General features: G+C 27.9%; 1 protein-coding gene across 3 annotated transcripts in view; it reads right to left on the bottom strand.

The window, feature by feature from the left end:
* The window catches only part of LOC119604659 (complexin), a 328,553-nt gene extending 317,092 nt beyond the window's left edge, over positions 1-11,461 (bottom strand). The window contains exon 1 of one of the 3 annotated variants that reach the window (XM_037957421.1): positions 10,859-11,461. The gene's annotated coding sequence lies outside the window, so the exon portion shown is untranslated. Of the gene's footprint in view, positions 1-9,723; positions 9,740-9,874; positions 9,890-10,858 lie in introns of those variants that run through there. The other 2 variants (XM_037957426.1, XM_037957425.1) reach the window with 2 other exon arrangements.
* Between the last annotated feature and the right edge of the window lie 1,157 nt (positions 11,462-12,618).

Raw genomic sequence — 12,618 nt, 5'->3', positions numbered from 1 at the left:
AAATGTCCTTGTAGAAATTTAAAAAAAAAATCCTTCACATATGAACTTTAAGTAGATCCTTAAATGATTGTGTAGGATTTCTGCAGTATGCTTGTATGTATAATATTATTCCTTTTAGATATTTACAATGTAAATGTGCTATCATGAATTTTTACTTCTATAATGTATGTATATTACACATACATACACATAGATATATATTCCTCATTTATTGTTCGAAATATAAGAAATTGCTTTTAATTTGTAAATCTTAAAATTTATTGTAAAATTGGTCCTTAAAATGGCGCAGGATTGTTATAGGGTCGTAAATTGAAATATTTTTGCAATGATTTAAATTTTATTTTATTTGGGAATATAAATTAAATCATTGCACCCTGGCCAAATAATTAGATCAGTGGGTCTAAGTTACATATAAATATCACATACAAATTTTCGCAGACGCTGACTGACATTTTTTTAAGAAAAATTGAACATTCAAGAAGTCGGATTCAAATTATGGTCACCATTTTTAAAAATTGACCTAAAAATTTTGAACACCTTTTATAGATATGTGGCCACTGATTACAAATGTGAATCGAGATCTTTAAATTTAATTAAACTCGAGAATCAAACATAGTCAAAAATTAACATTTCAAATCAAACTAATTGATAAATATTACATACGTAAAAGATTTTTGGGGACACTAAAGATTTGAAGATTTTGCAAGAAAAAATGTGTGTAAATTTTTAAATCATGAAAATATGTGTAACCATATACGGAGATTACTACATGATAAAAGACAAAAAAAAGATCCGTGTCTCTCAGTTTTGACCAAAGTCATGCCCTTTTTTATAGGCCCCAAGGATTTGAGGCTTCGGTACGATTATTGCAAGAAAAAGTTTTAATTTTCTTAGGCTCAAACAGTTTGGAATTTAGGTTTACTCTTGGAGGCAAAGTTGTAGCTCTTGTCATAAGGAACAAAAATTGTGAACATATAAAATCAAAAAAAAAAAAAACTTCGTTTTAATTTTTTTAATTTCAAGTGAAACTGCTTCTATTAACGACGCCTGTACGTATACGTGTTAATGATTTATTGATACCACAAATATTAAGTATACGCCTAATTTAGAGATTCACTTGAAAGTACTTTGTGATTTTGATCTTGAAGATTAAGTTTTTTTTTTGATTTTACATGATCACAATTTTTGTTCTTTATGACAAGAGCTACACCAGAGAGTATATCAATGATCAATGAGTAAAATAATGATCACTTTTTTTTAAATTACATAAAAACATGCACGACTTTGGGCAAAACTGGAAGGCAAGACCCGTATCTCCAAGTTTTTTTGCACTTTTATTACGTAGTGGTGTTCGTATTTACTTATATCTTTCAAGTTGCATATTAAAAAAAAATAGTTGGCAATACTACCGGTCTGCTAAGCTTTCAAAGTTGAAACTTTAAACACGAGTTCTTAAGTAAGTGTTAAAACAGTGTTATAATTGTATAATGAACGAACCTTAAAAAATAAAGTCATTCGGTAATTAAAACATTGAAAACGCAGCCCAAGAATAGTAGTTTTATGATATATTTTAGAATTTTATTTTTGTTGGGTCCTTGTCTTAATTTTTGATATTGTGATTGTGTAGTGTTGTAGTGTCAACATAACCTATAAGTTCCGTGGACCAAAAATTGACATTGGGCACGAACTTGCATTGAAGTGTACATGTGGAAGTTTTCGTCCAAGTGTGTATTTTGAGCGTATATCCATATCTCGCCAGCATTTTTCAGCAAACTCTCATAATTGTAGTTTTCATTTATCACAATTTTTGATTAACCGTGCCATAATGCTTCGGGTAGTCTATGGATGACGAGGAAACTGGGTTTGATTTTGATACTTGTGAATATTATTTTGAACTAAATGTTGAAGAATAAATATTCGTTTTCAAAATATTTAATGTTATTGTTGAGTTTCTTAGTTTTTGATTAAAAAGCACAAATAATTTCTAAAAACCCATTTAAATATATTTTATGTAATATATGAAACAATTAGGTTAGGTTCATACATATGTATGTACTTATAGGGAAAGTATCTCTCCAGAAAATATAGATTGGAATTTACACACAAGAGTTACCGGATTTTTGGTTGTGGACATTGGCTGTCCTTTATGGAAAATTTCAAATGATATTCTGGATCTTAATAGATAGCGGAGCCGATTAAGCCATATCCGTCTGACTATCCGCCTGTCTGTATTTCCGTCTGTGTATCTGTTTTTCGATATCAAAATCTTCAATAATTCTGTCAGACATGCTTTCGAAGAAGAGAATGTTAGTGCATGCTTTGAAAAAAAAACACAACAACAACATACGCTTATTGAAAAAGCGTATGTGTGGTTGTATGTTGTTTTCTTTGCTTTGCGTATTTTGTTGGTTTTTTATGTGTTTTCTCTTGCTAAAGTAATGGAAAATATAAAATAAATATTGAACTTTTACTTGTTTTTAATTAATTTAATTAAACGTTTTAAAACTGAACAGGATCCAATAAGCTCAAGATATTTTATCTAATTTTATTTTCTCTATAATCTATGTAAATACAATGAAATTACTTTTCAGTTTAGATACTTCCATTTTGGTGAGCGTTGGGGGATGGGCGTGATCCAATTAACAATTTTATTTTTAATTTACTTATTTATATACCATAGCAATTAAGTGTAGCGGAAATAAAAGCTCTGATGATTATTCTAATTTATGCCTGTCTGAACATTACATTACTGTATGATTCATTGCCAATCTTACCACCTATTCCAATATTGTTCCTTACAAGTTTTACCAGCCTACTTTTTTATTTTGGTTTTTTGTTTTGATATTTTATTTAAATAATTTCATTATTTATAACGGAAAATAATTCTCAAATAGTCAATAATATTTTAGGCATAAGAAGTTGAAGTTTTATAAATATTTAAAAATTTATAAATCACTTTATTTGTTCAAATGTGACAATAAAGAGATATTTTTGAGAGTGCTTAACGCATTGTTAAAGGTAAAGGAATCCTTTAATGTTGTAAGCATTCAATTAATGCTTTGATTGTTTCAATCATCGACTTTATTGATTTTTAATACATTTTTAACCAAACTGTTCAATTTATTTGATTAATAAACTAATTAAAATGTAAGTTTTATTTGAGAAGTATGAGAATGTTTAAAAATGGATGAACCGGGAAGAAGCTGTACAGACTTTACAATATGTGAAAAGTAGGTATAAACCGACACACGATATTTCCTCAACTTTTGTTATTTAACATCTTACAAGTTCGTATAATCAATATCTATTTATATTTTTAAGACCTTAATACTTTAAGTAAAACGTAAATATTTTTTATCTTACAACATTTGCCATATTGTAAATCTTCTTACAATATATAAAAAAGTCAAATATCTATTATCTTTATGGTTAATACTATCAAAAACATTGATTTCCTTCACTCCGATACATTAAAGTAATGTTATTGATGACAAAATCTAATAAATATCTGTTATGCTTGTATGATGCAACATTTGTACATCATGATAATAAAAGACTGAAAATATAAAAATGAGATAAAAAACTATCATCTAAAAGCTGCAGAAATAAAAAAACTCATGATATTTTTTCGCAATAGCATTAAATTATTGCAAGACTTGAGGGTTGTTTCGTACAAAGGGAATAAATAATTTCAGTTTGTTGTATAGGATTTAAGTGATAAATAGAAAAATTTTGAAACCTTAAATTTTTTATTATTTTTTTTTTTATTTATTGGTTTATTATTGTTTGTTATAAAAATACGACAAGCAATAATATGTTTTTAACTGCAAATAAAAATAAAAATATTCTTAATTCTTCATATGAAATACCCTTCAAAAACTATAACAACGTCAAAACATTCACATCCAATAAAGCCCAAAATTGAAAAGTAAATATTGAATGCTATAAAAAGGGTCAAAGTTAATAGATAAACTTTTTCTTTGCCAATATTATGATGCTATTTATGGATTGTTAAAAAAACACAACCATATACAGTAAACTGTATGACAAAAAAAAACTATAATGAAAACCATGCAAAAAATACACAAAAAAGATACAAAGAACCCCAAATGACATAAACAGTCTCCTAGATATTTCTTTGGACAATAAGTGTGTAACTATGAAATAAAAAATATGATGAATAAAGCAAAATCTATGCTAGTTTTCCAACTTGTCCTTAAATTCGGTATATTAAGGGTCATAACTAAATACAACGTACAAAAAAAATGTAAGCAAAAACTCAAAATATGTTAAGACCATACACACACTTCAATTACGCTTATAAATGAAAGACATACAGAAAGGGATGGAAAAAATGTCGAAACTAGAAATGTCAGCTACACGTGATATACATTTCAATACTGTAGAAAACTCATCAATAATAATAACAGCTGCAAAATACATTAATTGAGAAGGTTTAGAAGTGGCTAAAATATGGCATAAAAGGCTCAAGGCTCACACAGTACATAGTCCAGGACAAAACCAACTATTGTACTTACATACATATATATACTACATGAAAAAATGTATGAATTAATTGGTTATTAATTGAGCTATTAAAAGTTTCATACTCTCAAACCAAAGGCAAAAATCGTATAAAATTACAAAATGAAATACACAGAAATAAATTGTTGTGAAGATAAAACTTTCTATATCATTTTCAAATCATACTTCAGAACTTTTCAATTATATTTCCGAATTTTCAATTATATTTTAGACATTTTTTAATGTATTTAATTTTGTATTTCAGAACATTCCATTTATTTTTCAGAAAATTCTAATTGTATTTCAGAAATTTTAAATTTAACTTAAATGTATTTCAGTAAATTCCATTTCAATTTTAGAAATTTTACATGAAAATTCGATTAAAATTTTGACAGATTTTCTTTAAATTATATGACCAAGATAAATGTCTCCCCATCAATTATATTTTATGAAGTGCAAATTGTTTTTACAGTGTAATTACTGTAGTATTTTTTACTTTACACAGTATTTTGTCTGCACAAAGCAAAAATATTAGGTAAACTATACCCAATTATGGAAAAAATTGGGAAAATATTACTAATATTTATTAGTAAAAGCTTTAGCTCTAAATATTTATGTAGTTTGATTAACGCAGTACGTGTAGCTTATTTAATAACTTATAAATAATATATATTGTATTTTATATATAAATATATAAACATAATTCGTTTATAAAATCTATACTAAAATTCATTAATAGTCTAACTAGAGAAAGTTTAGCAGAAAAAATAAATTAAGGATTTTCATATAAACATCCAAAAGCTTCGCAAACTGTGCAATCTATGCATTTTCGATTTTACATTGAATTTGTCACAAATTGTATGGGATTTTACTTCCACAACCTATTTGGACTGATAATTTGAAATTAAATGTTCTCTACTAAATGATACAGCTAACCATTTGTGCAAATGTTCAAGTTTGCACACGTGTTTCATGAATACCCTTAATATAAATTTAAGTAGTTTAATATTTTGTAAAACTGAAATTCATAAGTTTCTTTTGTATAACGCTATAAAAATAAATACAAATACTATATTTTATTAAGAGCATTAGCTACACAACGTATGAGTGATTAGTCTTGAATTAAATATTAAGTATACGTATTTGTATTTTGATACACACACACATAGCGTTTGTAGTACATCAGACATAAAATATACACAAAAACTTATGTTTGTATGTATGTATATTCTAAGTGCTTATTAAATCTATTGAAATTATGTTGAAATATTTATAGGAAAGAGCTAAATTTTGCAAAAATTCTCTTAATTAGTAAGATATCAAAAATGGCCAATATCAGTTCACGATATTAACTAGACCCCATATAACTAACCCCTGGGAAAACTGCTTAACTACTTATAAATATTTTAAAATATAAAATTTACCACAAGTTTTATGTTCGACAGAAAAAATTTTTATTAAATCCAGGCGGTAAAAATGAAATACATATCCAACACAATGATGAAAAACAAGGTGGAGCAATTTTAGCATGAAATGTAAATAAGAAAACGAGAGGTAGGCGTTTTATATATCAATGGATTGGAAATTAAGTCTAATTTTCAGAAATTTACTGCAATTTTTAGCAATTAAGAAATTCATAGATGACTTCATAAAAATGTGTCAAAAACAGCTATATGTTGAATTTTTGCATAGACTAACGAAAATTAATTTATGAATATTTTTAACGAAATTTTTAAACCCACCATCAAAAAAGATGGTAGAATATTGATTTTTTCATTCCGCTCGTATCACATCGAAATATTGGTCATATACCCACAAAAGTATGTATATATTCTTAGTCCTTATTAAATTCTAAGACGAACTAGCCATGTCTGTCTGACTGTCTGTCTGTCTGTCTCTTAACCAGCCATATAAGATCCCCTTCAGATAACTAATTTAATGCCAGAACCTCATAAATGACTTTTATGAGAATCTGCATATGATTAACCCCCATATAAGCTTCCATTCAGAAAATGCAATGAAATTCGACACATATGTGTTTTATACAAGTTAAAATCTCTCTACCAAATTCATTGAGGATCGGTCCATAAAAAATTACTTTAAGGATCATTGCTGACTTAAAGAAGAGTTATGAAATATGATATAAGAAACATTTAAAGGAATGTAAATTTTCCTACCTAATTTCATGGGGAAAGTGTCGGGAAGTGATATTCGATGTATAGGTGTTTCATATGAACCAAAATTGGTCTAAAAAATTGTTGTCCTAAAGTTTCATTTTTCATGAAAAATATAATTTTTTAGATTTTTTGGTCCATTCGGTATCAAAAATGTTAAATAATTTTTATATAAAATATACAAAAAGTATAAACTCTCATATATTTCCATACTTTATTTTATAAAAAAATAAGTTATTTATTCAAAATTGTTTAAATTTTTCGAATTGAAAAGCAATGAAAAAAACGGATAGTATTTATCTTCTAAGCTATAACAGATAATTGATAGCTATATTGCTCGATACCCGAAACGTCCTATATTTCCTACCCCTGACTGCTCCTCTGGTGGAGTCATGAGGTCTAAATTCAAAACCTAAATACTTCCTGTTTACGCAAATTTTATGAGAATCTGTCAAACAGTTAAATAATTATTTCCTTCTATTTTATTTCTATACCACTGTGCAGTTGGTTTTGAATTCTGAATTCTGTAGGTATATGAAATTTGGCTTGGCTAAATATAACACTCTTACTTGTTTAGATGGTTTATATGGTGACGTATCAAAATGTCCAGTAACATAATATCCATGGACGTAATGACACAGTAAATTTATCCATAGTGTCCATGGACGTATGGACTAATTTCAAAAGTGTCACAATGTCTATGAGCAAAATGACACAAAGTCCATGGATTCTTTGATGGATTCCATATATCAAAAAAGGCTAAATTTAACGAAGCCGGTATTGGAAATACCCTAGGGTTTAAAATCCCTTCGCCCGGCCGAAATGCAACATACACCATATTTGGGAGCAATTCTATTCGTGATGAGAGTGTCCCTTTCCTAAATTCTAAACACATTTCCAATACATTTCTGTTTTAAAAGCGTCACCATGTTCTGGGACATTACGATACTTTTAAAAATTGTTTAAACCTCCATGGACATTACGTCACTGGACATTATGACACGCCACTGTTCTATATGAGTTCTCTGGTCAATTAGGGACCAATTCTAATAAAATTGGTATTTTTCAAATAAAATGTTCAATTTCTAGCTAAAATAACTTAAATTCATTTTACAGGTATGTTTCAATGAATTATAATTACCGTTGTTTATTTACAAAGTACAAATGAACGGTCTCCTTAATTATACCCTACACCACTATAGTGGGAAGGGTATTATGGGTTTATGCTGATGTTTGTAACGGATTAAAATATTAGTTCTATAGTCACTTTCTGAGTCGATTTAACGATGTCCGTCCGTCCGTCCGACCGTCCGTCCGACGGTCCGTGTGTTCATGTAAACGTTTTTATCGAAGTACAGGTGGCAATTTTCAAGATAATTTGATGAAATTTGGAATACACATTTGTTTTGACTCAAGGACGAAGCCTATTGAAAATGGTTAAAATCGGTCCATTACTTCACCTAGCCCCTATACAACTGAACCCCCCGAAAAGTGCTTTTGAGCTCATAATTATGTATAATATAAATGTATCTCGATGAAAGTCCGCACAATTAAGTTTTATACAAGCTTTGATGACCTTGTCGAATTTCGAAATAATCGGTCTTCATTTGACCCTAGCTCCCATACAAAGTCCCCTTCAGAAAGTTACTTGAATATCCGCAATTCATTTATTAACACTGTTATTGCAATGCAATTTAGCACAGACAAATATAAATACAAATCTATTCAGGCCATTTTATCGGGATCGGTCCACATTTGCTCCTATCCCCCATATAAAGCCTCTTTTAGAAAATAAGTTTTTCGTCAATAAATTGCTTAAATAAATCGGAAGCAAGGTAATATTCCAGATAAATACTTTATTATGCAAAATAAATCACAGTTAATATTCATAACTGGTGTAGGGTATCATATGGTCGGCCAAGCCTGACTATACTTTCTTACTTGTTTTACTTAATAACGGATCATAGTAAATTAATTACTTTATGATATTTATTCATCTTAGAATATGAAAATTGTATGTACTATTAATTTAAGCTTTCGATATATATTTTAGTATGGTATACTTCCCAGCTCTATATACAATAACTCCAAAAACACCTAAGAATGCACACTTATTGACATATGGACTTAAAAAAAAGTATATAAGAAAATAAAGAAATACCGGTTAAACAGTAAAATAAATGTCACAATGTAAATTATTAAGTTGTGGAATACTATACAACTACATATGTATATATCACTTTATATACATTTTCTTATTGCAATTGCAACTACACACAAAATTACAGCAACAACAACATTAAGATTTAACTTACTATATATAGCTATAAGTATAGGAGGCAAAATTGATGACGCAGCTGTAAAAGTGCTCTACGATAGATAGATGTTAAAAATATATAGATGTATTTATGTGTGGGGTTGAATAGTTGTATGAATAGACAGATTATACACTATGTACTATATTTGCAAGGATATGTTAAAATAAGTAGTATTGCGTATTGAATTAGTATTGTAGTTATTTTTCTTGATTGAATAAACTATAATGACGATGTTAATACAATTTTTCTTATATCACTTTATAGTTGTGTTTTTAATTCACTACTTTTTAGTTGGTTTTCAACAATTGATTTTTATAATCAATGACAATGATATTATTATTTTACTTTTTTTAAATGAAAAAATGTAAACAATTCAATTTGAATTTGTTTCTATTAAGTACTGTTGTATAATCTGGGAAGAACTTTTCACAATTCCTTGGTTATAGTATTTATGTAGTATATGCAGATGTATATTATGATATGTGTAGTTGTTGGTTGGTTTGTTTTTTTTTTTTTGTGCTTTAACACATGTGTATAAACTACAATTTTATAGATTTTTCTACAAGACTGTAAATTAAGTTTAAAAATTTAATTAAAAACCACTCCTTTTTCAGTGGGAAACACACTAATTTTAAGTAAAAGTTAGTTTTTTTTCTGTTTCTATTCTTTTTGAGGTAAAAAACTATTATTTAACAAAATTTTCTCACAGTCTGGAAAATCAAAACAGTCGGCTTTTGAAGTTGTTATTGTGGTGTTATTTGTTTTCTTCTTTTTTTTTGTTGTTTGTTTTGTTGTTGCTGTATTTAGAAAATTTTTGTAAACACTTTAAAAACCATTTATTTGCTATATTTTTCTTACTCTTTGCTCGTTTTCTACGTTTGATTTAACACACGCCAAAACGCACGCACATGCACACGCAGACACTAAATTACATAGAAGTTTTGTAACAACTACGAATATAGTGAGTAAAAGGAAATGTTGAATAAAATATTCGTATTTTAGTGTTTTCTTTTTTTTTATCAGTTTTTCTTTACTCTGGCTGACTGTCAATAACCTTTCAATGCAGAAAAGAAGGGTGTTTTTTTCTCAATTTCCTTTTCATACATAGTGACCAGAGTCAACTAAAGCTTATTTTTATGGTGCAAGTTTTAAATCTAAAGCTTTGCTACAAAGCTAAAGCTTTTTGTGTTGATGAAACTGTTAAAATGTTTTTTGTTTGAAATGTATAGGAGAGTATTGCCACATGGATAAGAATTTGAATCTGATATAGTTTTTAGTGTGATTCAAAAAATCACTTTTATATAGCTATATTCATATATTTTTATATAGAAAATCGATTCATATATACATTCCAAAGAGAAAATTTTCTACAAAAAGGCATTCATTTAACGAAAAAAAAAATTACAAAAAAATTAAACTTTATGTATAGAAAAGTTTTTCTTATGTGGCCCAAAAGTGTACTCTTTTCTATACAGAAATTTGTCTTCAGACAAGTATCTTTTCTGTACTAAATGAGTTGTCTTTAGAAAAACGTTTACCTCACAGAATATTAGCTACCAATTTAAAATTTTTCCATACAGAAAATTCACTATACAGAAAAAAAATTTACCATTAAGTCACTTGAAATTTAGGTATAATAATCATGTAACATTTTTAAAATAAACTTATTATTTAAGATCCGGCAACATTCGACAATATTAAAAGCCTTTCATCTATATTGTATTCTGTTTTTACCCTGTTACTAAAAAAACATACGTATAAACATATACAGCAAATATGTATTAATAATATAGTTGTGTTGGTAGTAGTGCAAGCTAAAAATTGTTGTACATTATACTTTACCTTTGATATTTATCCGGTTTTTTGTTATGTTTCTTATAATTTGGTATATATTATTAACAGGCGTATGACATCAATACTTTAGCATTTGGCATTAAAAATTCATGAACACTTGCCTCGTATTTAGAATTCTACAATATATTCACACACCAAAGAAAAAAAAAACACATAAATATTTTTTTATTTGCAATTTGAATACTAATATAGCAAAAAAAATTTTTAAATAACTTATTTTGCTTTAAAACAGTAAGAAGACACTTTAAATCGTTGTGAGAAATTTTTGATTTGATAAATTTAAGCTCTTATTTTCTTAAGACTGGCCAATAAAAGGGCTATTGCTTTTCTTTTGCTTAATGTGTTACAAACTCAGTATGAATTTAATTAAATAATTTTTAAAAATTTTGAATTTCTATTACAACCGGTTAAGTATTCACTCTGAAATTTAACTAGAAGTGTGAAATCACTTTTGTTTCAAAACGCACGCACGCACGTGTTATTTATTTTTAGCAAATTTTTTATAACTTCCTTAATGTTTCCTTTATTTTTTCGTTTTTTTTTTTCTTCCTGATGTTAATAATTTAATATTTTTCCTTTTGTTATTTATGTATTCAATTATTTTATGTATTTTATTGAAGAAAAAATGCACATTCGTTGAAAATTTCCTTAATTTCTTACACACGCTGGGTAATTTAGATTAAAATCTGTTTTCTATTCAAACCTGCCTCTTTTCCTCTAGTGAATGTATTGGCGTGCGTTTGCATGTGTTAGTTGGTATTTTCTTGTTGCTTTATTTTCGCAATTTTTTCATCGGTATTTTCTTTAGCACATTCTTCTTTTTGATGTTTTATTTCCCTTTTTATTACCTCCATAAAGAGCTTTTAGTATTTTACGTTTGGTAGTTTGCTTGTGTACAGTAGGGCTATATCAATTTGAACACGAAAAATACCATAGCTGGTTGCAAATGCAATTTCAAAGCTGAAACTAAAATATTTTGGGTGACATTAATTGCTCATTTACTAAAAAAGTGTCATAATCCAAAATTAGAGTTCTTTGAACTGAGTAAAATATCATTCAGAGCCATTTTTATAAACGGTTGTTTTAAAAAAAGTTTCAGAAAGGCATTGCCCTAATGTGCAGTTTAATTTGGTAACTACGGTTAGCTATAGAAATATTTTATACATTTCCTTCTCTTTTTTGTGATTTCTTTTATCATATCTTCTTCTTTTATGTTATCTTTATTCTTTCTTTCACTGCAGATTTTCTATGTTTCTGTTTTTGGGTTTAAATTTTTTTGTAGGCCGCGTTTTTTATCCTTATGAGACCATTGTAATGTTTCAGTTGTGGTTTATGTTGTATTCATTTGGCTGTATGGGTATGAGAGAGCATTCGACTGAGAGTATTTTCCTTATTTGTATTCAGTCAGTAAGGAAAAGCGAAAATTTGTTAAAGGAAATCTTAACCAGTGGCGTATTTGGCGCTATATGAGGGCTAGGGTCAAAAAGATCCCAACGTTCATAATTTTCACTATATTATTTCTGGTTGCATAAGATGAGATTTTGTTAAGACTGCTTCATAAATTTGACATTTATGGGTACTTTATAGGCGATAGATTAAATGTTTTGTTGATCATTTATCATAACAAACAGATAGACAGATGGACTTGGACAAATCGACTAAGAATATAATATTCCTTTTGGGTGAATCCATATCAAAACGGACAGAAAACAGCAATTTTCGGATTTACCATCTCCGATTTTAATGAA

Source organism: Lucilia sericata, unplaced genomic scaffold, assembly GCF_015586225.1.
Source record: "Lucilia sericata isolate MDLA Ls3-8-SP2 unplaced genomic scaffold, ASM1558622v1 Contig000416F_arrow, whole genome shotgun sequence".
Taxonomy (NCBI): domain Eukaryota; kingdom Metazoa; phylum Arthropoda; class Insecta; order Diptera; family Calliphoridae; genus Lucilia; species Lucilia sericata.
Note: the sequence above shows the minus strand (reverse complement) of the source record. Positions and strands in the feature narration are given on the sequence as shown.